Source organism: Sciurus vulgaris, assembly GCF_902686455.1.
Source record: "Sciurus vulgaris genome assembly, chromosome: 18".
Classification (NCBI taxonomy): domain Eukaryota; kingdom Metazoa; phylum Chordata; class Mammalia; order Rodentia; family Sciuridae; genus Sciurus; species Sciurus vulgaris.
Window position 1 is genome coordinate 11790321 of NC_136479.1, and position 13126 is coordinate 11803446.

The 13126-nt window shown below is 51.6% G+C and overlaps 1 protein-coding gene across 2 annotated transcripts in view; it reads left to right on the forward strand.

The window, feature by feature from the left end:
• The window catches only part of BMERB1 (bMERB domain containing 1), a 93864-nt gene that overhangs the window by 39152 nt on the left and 41586 nt on the right, over nt 1-13126 (forward strand). The gene's annotated exons all lie outside the window — the stretch shown is intronic.

A 13126-nucleotide genomic window follows, 5' to 3' on the forward strand; every position in this document is an offset into this window, starting at 1 on the left:
TGGATTTGGTCCTTGGGCCGTCCTGCGCAAACCCTGCTTTCGGAGCCATGAGCGGGCCTTCTTTTCTTTTTCCTGCCCTCCATTTTTTGAGATGAGGTCTCACTGTGCGGCCCAGGCTGGTCTTGAATTCCGAGAGTCAAGTGAGCCTCCCGCTTCAGCCTCCAGAGTAACTAGGTCCACAGGTGCACATCACTGCAACGGGCCGTATCCGCATTTTGACTTTAGACGGGGGACAGGCGTGACCGCCCACTACTCTGAGGCTCTAGGACCTCAGAGTCGTTTTCACCTTCTGCTCCTCCTTCTTGGGCCTGTCTCTTAGAAGAGATGGAGTGTTGGCTTGACTCGTTTTGGTTTTCTGCGACAGAAAAACTCGACCTAAAATGCTTACACTGAAAAGGAATGCATTTGTTTTACATATATGTATACTTAAGAGGTGGTCGGTCCAGGGATTCAAAAAAATAACTCCTGTCTCTCTCCCAGTTCTTCTCTGCACGGTGGGGATTTTGCACTTGGAATTCACGTGATCTCAGAGTTTCTTTCCCCCCAGGAATCCAGGTAGAGGCTGGCCTGACTGTCCATGATGTGTCTGAGACCTGGAGCCCATCCAAACCAGGCCCAGGGACCCGGGAAATGGCACCCGGTGGGAGGCTTAGGCCACCCCTCGGTGGGGTCAACCCACTAAGTCACCAAGATCTCTGCTGTCCCAGAGGAAATAGGAGTCCTGTGACCAAAGAGAGCGGATGGCTGCTCAGGGCTGCCATGCAAGACTGTCGTCCCCCAGAATTCATGTGTTGGAAGCTTAGTCCCCAAATCATGTGTTAATGGTAGCTGGAGGTGGGGCTTTGGGGGAGTGATTAGAATTAGATGAAGTCATGAGGCCAGGATCCCCAGGATGGCATCAGTGGCTTTATAGGAGGAGAAGGAGAGAGCCCACCTAGACGGCTTGCCTTGTCTTGACAGGCAGTGCCCTCTGCCATGTTGTAATGCCTCAGGGAGGCCTCGTGGAATGCTGGTGCCATGATCTTGAACTTTGCAGCCTTCAGAACCATACTCGATAAACTTCTGTTCTCAGTAAATCACCCAGCCTCAGGTGTTCTGTTACAGTCACAGAAAACAGTCTAAGGGGCAAAATCAACAGATGTCCATCCCACATAAGGACATCACACAAAAATATTTAGAAGCTAAATGCCTTGAACGAGTGTATTAGGAACCTGCTGGAATAGGAAATTACTGTTTATGTCCCCTCTTCTAGAAGGAACTGCTTGGCCTTCCTCTGGTAAAATTCCTTTTGTGGGAAAGGAAAGGAAAGGGCTGCTCTCCTGGAGAGAGACTTTTGTGGCTCCGCGAGCGTTTTTCACCTACCGGGCGGTCAGGTGGCTGAGGTTTACGGTACTCGGTTGGTTGAGATTTTGTTTAAGGGAAGCGGCAACTTGAATAGCTGGCAGCCCCGGTCCGCCACTCACCGCTCCCAGGAAAGGCAGACAGAGCCGAACTTTCCAGCTGGACTCAAAATAGCTGTCTCTGACGTGGCCGCTCCGTGAGTCACACTGGAGCTTTCCGTGCCTGGAGGTGTTGGTGGTTCGTTCTGCCTCTCTCCACATCAGAGTCTCGCATTTTCTACATCCCCCCAGACACAACTGATCACCTGCCGTTCATCCGCGGCATCTGCCATCCTGGTTCTGAGTTTCTTTTTCTTTTCTTTTCTTTTCTTTTTTTTTTTTTTTTGGCACCAAGGATTGAACTCCGGGGCACTGGACCCCTGAGCCACCTCCCCAGCCCTATTTTGTATTTTATTTAGAGTCAGGGTCTCACTGAGTTGCTTAGCGCCTTGCTGCTGCGAGGCTGGCTTTGAACTCGCGATCCTCCTGCCTCAGCCTCCCGAGCCGCTGGGATGACAGGCAGGTGCTGCTGCACCCGGCTTAAATTTCTTTTATTCTTGGAAATCCAGTCCAGATCTAATACGTTCCCCTGCATCCTCTATCAAACCCAGACTGACCCTCAGAGGCAGGGCCCACCTCAGGAGTTGCTAGGCAAGACAGGACACACGTGGGGCCCGGATCTACATTCAGACCCCACCCTCGGGTCAAGTGCGATCCTTGGTGTTTGTGCCTGCAGAGGCTCTGGCTTGTTGGAACTCACCCCATGAGCCCGTCCAGGTGGCTGTGTGTGGGAAGAGCTCCCTCCAGGCTGTCCCCCAACACAGAGCAAAGCAGGAGCTGGAGGGTGGCCGGGTTTAGTTGGAAGAAGCCGAGGAATCTGCATAAATAAATCGTGCGTTTATTTATCGCGCTCATCGTTTCCATTTTGTTGCCTGTTTTGCACCTTTGTTGTGTCCCAGGGTGGCCTTCCTGTCCCTGTGCTGGTCCTTGTACCAGGGCATCTCTCTTGGAAGAGGCAACGACTTTTAAAATCACGGTCAGGTTGAAGTCTGCAGAGCAGCCACCAGGCCTAAAGCCCCACCCTCCCACCAGGGTCCCCACCAGCTCCTGGGTCTCCGTCTTCCCGCCTCTGCCTCCTGTGCCTCTCCTCCACTTCTCCTTCTGCTCCGCCCGCGTGGGAAGCTCCTTCCCAGCTGTGGCTTCCAGCCTGCCCTCCGCCTGCCTGGGGCTTTCTTCCCGTCCATCCTCCCAGGCGGCTCTCACTGGTCTTTCAGAGTCGACTCAAGTGCCCCTTCTCAGAGGGGCCTGCGTGGCCCACACCCGCCTGTCACTTTACAGCCCTTAATTGCATCTTACTGTCCTCATAGCCCCATCGACGTAAGTGACGGCTATCTTTTTGCCTGCTGCCCGTCTTCCTCGCCAGGATGGTGTCCCATTTCTTGTTCCGAGAACATCGCCTGGCGTAGGGAGATATGTTGAATAAACCAGGAGACCATCAGTGACGTAGGGAGATGTGTCATCTGCCCGGAGCCCCCAGAGGAGAGACAGTGGTGCACTGCGGACAGAGTCCTGAGTATTCAAAAAGGACGTGAGAAAGAATAAAGATTAGTGTCTGCAAAGCATATACGACCAGCTCAACCTTTGCCTGGCTTTCGTGCCCAGTGTTTTGATTTTGTTGTTTTTAGTGTGCGTGTGTGTTACTGGTGACACACACATGCTAGCAAGCTCTCTACCACTGAATTACATCCCTAGCTCTTTTTTATTTTTTGTTTTGAGACATGGTCTCACTCAGTTGCTGAGGCTGGCCTCCAACTTGCAATCCTCCTGCCTCAGCCTCCATCGCACCCCGTTTGTCTTTGCCTGAAGCCAAGTCTACCTTGGATTTGAACACTTAGATCTTGCCATCTTCTGCTGCATCATTGGGCTGTTGACCCTTGCCGCACTTCCAGCTGGGATGCATAGGAAGCTCTGGATATGTGCTCCCCTGGCATGTGATCTTCGTCTTTCAATGTGGAAAATTTTCCTAATTATAAAAATACTACTATGCCCCACCCTTGAGGAAGTGTGTATAGCTCCCCACCTGCCACGTGCGGGTTGAGCATAGTGACTTCTTTCCAGAGAGTACGGTATGGAGAAGAGGAAGGGAAAGGAACAGTAGGGAAAACAGACAGGTACTACCCAGCCAGGTGATCATCAGCAGGGCCAAGTTGTCCTAAGAGCAGGTTCTCTAAGAAGAGGTGAGAACGGCCATCTACCTTCTGTTCTCGTGGCTCCCCAGTCCTACAACCTAAGCCTGCGGTCTTCCTCCCCAAACCTACAACCCCCGTCTAATCATCTCAGTCCATCCGGGCTGCTCTAACAAAATACCATAAACAGGGCAATTTGTGAAGGACAGTTCTGGAGGCCAGGAAGCCCGGGAGGAAGGCCCCGGTGGATTCAGCGTAGGTCGGCCCGCTTCCTGTCTCTGTGAGGGCACCTTCTCCGTGTCCTCATGTGATAGAAAGGGAGGGCACACTCCTGTCACCCTCCCTGAAAGGGAGGGCACACTCCCGTCACCCTCCCTGAAAGGGAGGGCACACTCCCGTCACCCTCTCTTCCAGAGTGCTCATTCCGACCATGAAGCAGAAATGGGCACCAGCCCATCACCTCCCCAAAGGCCTCATACATCACCACCACCACACTGGGCACTAATTTAGGGGGGCACGAACCTTCAGAACCCTGATCATCAGAGGACCATGAGGAAGATGGCAGTTAAGGGTCATTGTACGAAATATCTGGCCAGTGCCCTTCAAAACTGTCAAGGTCATTATCGACCAGGAAAGTCCGAGACACTGTCACAGCCAAGACATGACTCCACATCACGTGGTATCCTAGGTGGGATCCTGGCATGGAATAAGGATTAAAACCTTGGTTAGGTAAAAACCAAGGAAATTGGAACAAAGTAGAAATTTTATTTAACTTACACACACACACATACACACACACACACATCCCTAGGGATTTCCAGGCCTGATGCTTTTGCCTTTGTGGTTAACCCCTTCATTCAGAACTTCCAGCCCAGCCTCTCTGTTTTCGTATCTGCTTCCTCCTCCTCCCTCATTTTTTATTTTAATTTTTTTGGTACTGGGGATTGAACCCAGGGACACTTTACCACTGAGCCACATCCCCAGCCCTTTAAACTCTTTTATTTTGAGACAGGGTCTCACTAAGTTCTTGGGGCCTTGCTCAGTTGCTGAGGCTGGCCTCCAACTTGAGATCCTCCTGCCCTAGCCTCCTGAGTTGCTGGGGTAGCAGGAATGCACCCCCCCACCCCGCTGCTTCCTCCCTCTTTTGCCACAACCTGACTTCCTTCTGGGTTTCCAATTCTGCAGCCCTGTGGTCTTCCGTGGCTTCCCTGGCAGGTTGTCCCCAACCCTCCTGCAGGCCACCCTCATTCAGAAAAGGATACGTCCCACACGATTACAAGGTCCTGAACTTTCCCAATGAAAATAATGATCCCCGTACAGTTTATCTCCCCGTCAAGTTTCCAGGCCATGAGGAATTACATGAGCCACATGATTTCCAGGCTAAGCAATTTTTAAAAAACTGAAATATTACTTCAGACAGTCCCAATTTATTTTCCTCCAGATTCCTATCATTTCAGCCCCGCTGAGCGTGGATTCAAGTGGCACCATCTGGTTCTCTAACCATCCTTGCGTGACCGGGACCCTCTGCTTACTTCTGAATCGGTTTGTAAATTGCACGTCTCCGGGAGTTTGGTAAAGACGCGTGAATCGCTGCTCAGGATAGATTTACAATCGTCTATATTCATGAGGTTGTTCTGCGATTGCAGGACTGGAGGAAATTTTTTCTTTTTTTAAAAGGAACCTTGAATAATAGGATGAACCAGCTGAGGGGCTGGAACACATTAGTCGTTTGTGCAATTATAATTGGTCAATTATCTTGTGGTTACTACGGGGTTATTAATTTCCACAGTTTTAATCCGACAGCCCCAACAGTTCCCTCTGAAGTAGGAGGAAGGCTTTATTCACGCGTGGTCCCGGAGGGCCTCAGAAACCACTCTGAGCCCTTTGAGCTGGGGTTAGGGGGAAGGTGCCAGAGTGGCGTAGTGACTCACTGGAGGTCACTTAGAAGCGTCGAGGAGAGGACATGAATAATGCACCATGACATTAAGGTGGCCGAGTGATTTGCCAGGATTCATGTGTCATCCCCTTCAAAGCCCGGGTGGAGGTAACACGTTCATCATTCAAGGAGACTCTTTCTGGAAATCCCACTTGGGAACAACGATCTCCATCTGTGACAAAGTCTTAGGGACATCTTCAAATGGTGGTCCAGCTTTGCCTGAGAGGGTGTCCTGGAAGGAGCCAGCCCCAGCGTGTGGAACCAGCCCCAAGGTGTCCTGAGACCAAAGAAAAGAGGCAGATGGAACCAGCTCTGTTGGGAACACAATAAGGAAACTGAGGGTTTGCTAGGTTATGTCGTGTGCCCAACATCAGCTGAGAAAGAAGTAAAGCCAGGGGAAACCTGAGCTTGCCTCTGTCCAAGGCCTGTGTCTTAGCCCCACCACTGAGGGGCTTTCTGTTAAATGCTTTCTGTCACTGTAACAAATACCCCGTGACTGGGAACAAAAAAGAGGAAGAGGAGGGGTAGGCCCCCACCTCCCTTTTGGGAGCAAGCCTCCCATGACCTAAAGACCTCTCACTAGGCCCCGCCTCTTAAAGGTTCCTAGCCACCCAATAGCACCCCGCCGGGCACTAGGCCTTTAACATGTGGGCCGCTGGGAGGCACCTATCCAAATCATAGCACCCTCATTACTTTTGTGTCCCTAGACAAATCAAACGAGGCTGAGAGAAAAGACACTCGGAGAAATTTAAACAGGAGGTTGTATTAGAGAATAACAGTCTTTGCCAGGAGCTGGAGGCAAGGCGGTTTTCTCAACCGCACATCTTTCAGGGTGATTGTGAATGTAAAGAGACGTGACGCAGGGGACGGGACTGTGCAACAGGAGGTCCAGTTCCTGTCTGGGCCCCGCGGCATCCTCCTTCGCAAGGCAGCCTGGGGGTGGGGCCGCGTAGAGCAGCCAGGAGCGTCTGCAAAAGCAGTTACTTCATCTCCTTGGGAAATGGTGACTCATTAAGAGCAACCGGCTGCTTCTCACAGTCACATTAGAGCGAGAGGAGAGGCACCCAGCACCTCCCGTGATGGACTATTTGGGGCAGAAGTGAGCTTCTGCCCAGGATGACCAAGGTCTCCATGGGTGACCGGGAGAGAAAGGACTGGGATGGCACCAGGAGCCTTTGAAGTGCCTCAGGATGGTGGCTCTCCAGTAACGGGGCTCAGAGGAATCTGCCTGGTACTTAAGACTCTTGGATCGACACCAGGAGGAAGCGCCCATGGATGCTCCTGGTGGTGAGCAGCTTAGCTGGGCCGCCATGCTTCTGCTTAAAGAAGATGACAGGGCTGGGGTGCGGCTCAGGGTAGAGCGCTTGCCTAGCACTCGGGAGGCCCAGGGGTCCAACGCCAGCACTGCCTCAGAAAAAAGTCAATGTGTAGAAATACTGAGCACACGGCCATGGAGCGAGCACACGGCCACAGAGCGAGCACACGGCTGCGATGTTTCTACGCAGTTTTGGAGTTTCGGAAATGCCATTTGGTAGCTCTTTGGCTTTAGTGCCTCGGGTTGGGAATCAGGTCTGCGTTGGCATCCCAGCTGTCACTCATTGATTGAGTGACACTGACCAATCACTTATAAACCTCATAAGATTAATCTGGAAAGAGAGGGTGATAGTGAAAGTACCTACCTCCCAGGGTATTGAGGGGAAGAAGCTAGTACTTGCTCACATAAATACTTCCTATAAGTGGGCTCTGGGTGTATACCAGGCACACCACATTATGGAGCAGAAGCAGAAGCAAAAGCCGAGAGCATCCTGGAATCCTGGGACCCATGGATGGGACAGAGACTAAGGGAGACTCCTCTTCGGTGCCTAGAAGTTTTACCAACCTGGTCTGTATTTAATTAGAAGTTTCTAGGAGGTTGCCAGCCCTGGTCTGCCATCACCTCCACCCCTCCTGTCCCTGGGTAGTTTCCATTTTCAAGATAAATGACTAACCCTGCTGGCACGTCCCAGTCATGCCTGGTGCTCAGCTCCTGTTTGCTAGGCTACTGCCTGTGAGGCAAGCCTCTTTCTGGGGTGGCATTTGGGGATAGAAAGATGGATTTAGCTGCCTCTCCCCCAGAAGTGACTCAGCTCCTGGAAGCTGGGTGAGAGCAGTGGCAGTTGGGGCCCTGGGGACTTGTGTGCCACAAGGCTTCACACTCACCACTCGGCTGGTGGCTCCGCTTGGAAATGTGCAGTATGGCCTCTTAGTGACCAGCTTCCCTGGCCGGCCTGGAGCTTTCCTCCCATTTCCTCTGGGGGGCCCATGTCTCAGCAGCTGCTGGATGCCTGCCCTCTAGCTGGACAGCACTGGGAAGGCACCATCATGTCGTGCTAGTTTGTATTACACTAATTCAGACTGAAAGGAAACCAACCATGTGTGACATTCACTTTTTCATGTCCTCAGAATCTGAAGACCAGGAGGTCTCTGGACCTAACTCTGTACTCTAGGGGTTATCCAGTGATGACTGTCAGTAGGACAGTGTCCTTGGCTGTGATTGACAGCAAGGGCTCTGGCTTGGCTGGAACTCATTTCAAATCTCAGCCTCATCACTTCTTCTCCTGCACCTTCACTTTCTCATCTCGGAAATGCGATAACAGTAGTGACCACCCGGGTCTGTTCCGGGAATCAGATAAGGTAGAACACACACCTGGCATGAGGTAGATGCTCCACAGTGTTAGCTGTTACAGTTACTGGGTAGGCCTGGTTGCTTAACGTCCAAACTAGGGAGTCACAGTATCTACCACCGACAGCAGGGTTGGCAAACTCTTTCTGCAAAGGGCCAGGAAGTCAATTTTTGAGGTTCTGTGGGCCCTATGGTCTCTGTTGCAGACTCAATTCTGCTGTGGTAGTGCCAAACCAATCATGAATAATATATAAAGGAATGAGCACCACCTGTGTTCCAGTAAGTTTCTGTGCACTTAGGATGTCAGGCACAGGGCTGGATAGCAGCCTACTGGCCAGGGCTCGTCCACCCCTGTCCTGGGGCGAGGCCAAGATTGCATGAAATAAGGCGTGCAAGAGCCCGTGCCAGGCCCGGCAGAGCCTGCTCACCACGAGAAGAGATGCCATTCAGTATCTGATTCGAGGCTGGGACTTCCCTTCTGTAGGAAGGAGACTATCCTTGAGCGAGATTTTCCAACACAGGTCTCAGCCCCTTTCTCCGCCCGCATCGAGCTGAATGTTTATGGCGACACCTGGAGCCTGGCAGCCGCCACCCCCGCCCGCCCCCGGGGATGGAGGTAAAATGCCAACGCGTGGGGCGTGATGAGCTCTCTCCGTCCCACGCCTCGCCCCGGGGTGTGTTGCCATTTTCAGCATCTGTCCCCTGGAAAGCAGGTGGCCCATCGGAGCCGAGATGGGAACCAAGGAGAGCAGAGCAGGGGCGCGCTCCACTCTGCACGCGCTCCATTCTGCACGCGCACCTCCACGGCGCATGCGCCCTCAGCCCTGGCCTGGAAGCTGTGGCCCCGGATCCAGGCGTGCGGTGCCGGGTGGGGAGAAAGAGCAAGCTGGGTTTGAATTCCGGCTGGGCCATGTTTCAACCATGAGGAGCTGTCACTTTCCTTCCCTGAGCCCCAGAGTTACTGTCTGTAAAATCGGGATTAAATGCAAAAAGACATAGAAAGCTCCAGCGCATAACTGTGGAGCCCCATTTTGCAGAGAAGGAAAATGAGATAAAAAGACTCTTCAACTGATGAAGAACTTGCACTCGGATCGCAGCCCTGGCCCCCAACAGGCTCTTGCCAGACCCCAGACCTCTCCCCACTCCCCGTTTCCTGGACCCTTGCTGCTTCCAGCCAAGACTGTGGCACTTGGTGAGCTAAAGCGTTTGGAGAGAGCAACTTTGGTGTTTGGGGGCTTTCGAGCCCGTGGCCACTAATCTATGTAAGATGCCCTCTGTTTACATGGGGGGGTATGTCCCGATGAATCCATCATAGGTTGAAAATATCCAAAGTCAAAATGCATTTAATACACCCAGCCTACCGAGCATCCCCGCTCAGCAGCAGAACGTGGAAGAATCTCAGCGGCACACCCCTGGGACTGCATGGCCAATGGAGCGGTGGCTGCCCAGCATTGCAGGAAAGGATGCATCGCCTACTGCTAGACCAGGAAAGGATCCACATTTGAAATGCAAAGTAGGGGATTCTACTGAATGCATATGACTTCAGCACCATCATAAAGTCAAAAAAGCATAAGCCAGGGACTCTGTAGCAGTTACTGTCCTAAAATTCATATCTACCTCGAACCTCAGAAAGTGACCTTATTTGCAATTTTAGGGTAGGTCTTCAATCTAACAGGACAGAGAAGGACACACAGAGTCACCAAGAGGGCTGTCACGTGAAAACGGCTCTTGAGTGATGCAACCGGAAGCCAAGAAGTGCCGGGAGCCCCCAGGAGCTGGGAGAGGCAGGAGGAACCCTCCCCTGGAGTCTTCTTAGGGAGTAGCTTGCCACCGCCTGGATTTTGGACTTCCAGAACTGCGAGGGAAACTCTTGTTGTTTTCAAGCCTGTGGTTTGAGGTGATTTGTGCTGGCACCTCCCCGGGACCCTGAGATGTGAATGAATGTCCTGGGGTCTCGACCTGGAGCACCAGGGAACAGGAGGCAGCCACGATGGGGCAGAACATGAATTTGGAGCCGACATGGACACAGGCTCAGCCATGCCCTTGCCGGCTCTGCACCTTTGCTTCCTTTGGAGACAGGAGTGCATCCGGATCCTGCTGACCTGTGTTGAGGATGAAAAGAGATGGCGGGTCAGAGCAGGCGGGTCATAACCAGAGGCTGAGCCTGACGTGCCTGGGCTAATTCATTCCTCACAGCTGCCCGGTGGTGGGCTCCCTTATCCTCATGAGCCACCAAGAGTCAAAGATCTCCCCAAGGTCATGCAGCTAGTGAGGGGCAGAGCTGGGACTTCTACTCAGATCATCGGTTCCATCGGCCCCCATGGGTCCCACCGCTGCCCCAGGCCACTGGGATTACAGGTGTGCTCCACCACACCGGCTCTGAGGCCACTCATTTCAATTTGAGAATCAACTACCAGGAATTGCCTTCCTTCACGGAGGTTTGATTGCTGGAGGGGAGACAGATTATTTTGGCAATGGAACAGTTCCCTTAGGGGAGAGGTGATCGAAAGGTATGTAACTTTCCAAATTCCATCTGCTGAAGAACTCAGGGCCAGGAGAGCCAAACAGAGGGACAAGGCCATCGAGGGGCTCCTGGGAATTGGCACTATTCCTGAGATTAAAGAAGGCAGGAGTTGACTTCAGTGAAGTCTGCAGGTCACAATGTCCTGCCCTGTGCAGGAATGCCAGGTTAGGGCTCCAGGTGGCAGGAGGGAGACAGACAGGCAGAACCAGGGCAGCTTGCCAGATCGTGGACTTGGGCCTGAGGACAAAGACCAACTCCGGGCAGCAGAACGGAGCTGGGGTGGGGCCCAGGCTCAGGGGTGGCGCTGGAGGGTTAGCAGATGAGGTGGTGTGTGTTGGTCTTGGTGAAGCAAGAACATCCCCTTCTCCTACCGTCTCTTCCACCTGTAAAGCCCTGACTGCTGCGCCCTTTAAAACTCAGCCATTCACTCTGGAAATGCAGCCTGAAGGAACCCGGATGTGGGCAGAGATTCAGCTTTAGGAAGGCACAGGGGGGGGGGGGGGACCCCCAAGGCCTGCGGACTGATCATGTGATTTGTGGCCGTGCCACACCAGAAAAACCACCCAGCCTAGCCCACTGCTGTGGAGGACGCACGTCCGAGGACAGGCAAGAGGGCTTGGGATGTGTGCTGGTGAGAAGACTCCATATCACCAAAATATGACGTGGAATGGCAGATAACGTGTGTATCTGTGTATTCATATACATATATTAACATTTATTAACATATATTAACATTTCAAACCACTAACATCTTAGTACACATTCTCAGTGTGCATACATATATATCTATATAATTATATATGTTGCATCTTCCATTTATATGCAGGTTGAGTATCACTTTTCTCAAATGCTTGGGACCAGAAGTGTTTCTGATTTCAGATTTTGCATATACTTAATGAGAAATCTTGGGGGAGAGGACCCGAGTCTAAGCAAAATTCATTTATGTTTCATCTACACTTTACACATATAGTTCAAAGGTAACCCAAGGGTGCTTTACCATGGAGTCACAGCCCCAGCCCTTATTTTTATCTTGAAACAGGGCCTCACGAAGTTGCTGAGGCTGACCTTGAACTTTCGATCCTCCTTGAACTTGGCCTCCCGAGTCTTATGCGGTATTTATAGTGCGCCTGCACTTTGACCTCAGGTTAGGTGTGGAGTTTTCCACTTGTGGCATCCAGTCAACCCTCAAAACGCTTTGAACTTTGGGATATTTCAGATTTCTGATCTTCAGGGTGCAAATCTTCAGTCTGTATTGTGCTGTATGAGTGCACTATGTGCAAAATATAAGTCATGTAGATTACCATATATCTGTGTCTACAGATAGAGACGGAGGCACAGACATATGCACTGGAGAATATAGGACAGGATTGAGTGGTAGCATACGTGGCGATACGTGCCTACACACCTATGCAAACACACATACATCACGCACACTGTCAATGGTTGAAAATTCATGTTGAGACTCGTTTGTTTGTTATTTCCACAATCCCAGAGTGCTGGGACTCGAACCCAGGCCTCCAGCATGAGAGTCAGGAACTCCACGAGATGAGCTAAATGGCCTGCTCATGTTGAGACTCTAACCCCTCAGGTGGCTGCATTTGGAGATGGGGCCTCTAAATGAGGCCGTAAGTGCAGCCCTGATTGGATGGGACTAGTGTCCTTTTATCAAGAGACACCAGAGAACGTGCTCTCCATCCCTCACCCCCACCCTGTGCACACAGGAAGCACAGGCCGGGGGGCATCCTGACAGAAGGCAGCATCCACAAGCCAGGAAGAGCCCTCTCCAGTCGCCAACCCCACTGCTACTTGGATCTTGGACCTCCAGCTTCCAGAACTCTGTCAAAGTAGACTCCTGTCATTCAAGCCACCCAGCCCATGGTGTTTTGTTACGGCAGGGTGTAGTGTCTTTCCGTGTATATGGTAATGTGCATGGGTACATACCTGGTAATGACACAGTTTCTTACATATGGTTCCAGTGTACAGCAGTATATGTAACTCTGACTATATAAGATTGGAAGAGCCTCTATCAAAATGTTAGCAGTGGTTCCCTCTGGGCAATGGGGTTCTGGATGACTTCCTCCTGTGTTCTTTCTTACCTGTCCGTATTACCTGAGTTTTCTACAACATATGTGTCTTTACTCTATGTTACTGCTACTTACATTACTTACTAGTACCATAAGGTAATTGGTACAAAATTTTCTTCTTCCACAAATTGTCCTTAGTCTTTGAGGCTGGGGCAGGGCAAAGTGGCCATGGTCAAGGGTGGTGGTAGCTCAGAGGCTAGGGCCAGACAGGAACTGACCATGCCTTAAGCAGGACTTGGTGAGCCTCTGCTGGCACCACAACAGATTTTTCCCCTGTGTCTTGGTTCATTTGCTGTTGCTGTAACAGAATACCAGGAAGTGGTAAGTTTATAAAGAAAAGAGGTTTATTTTAACT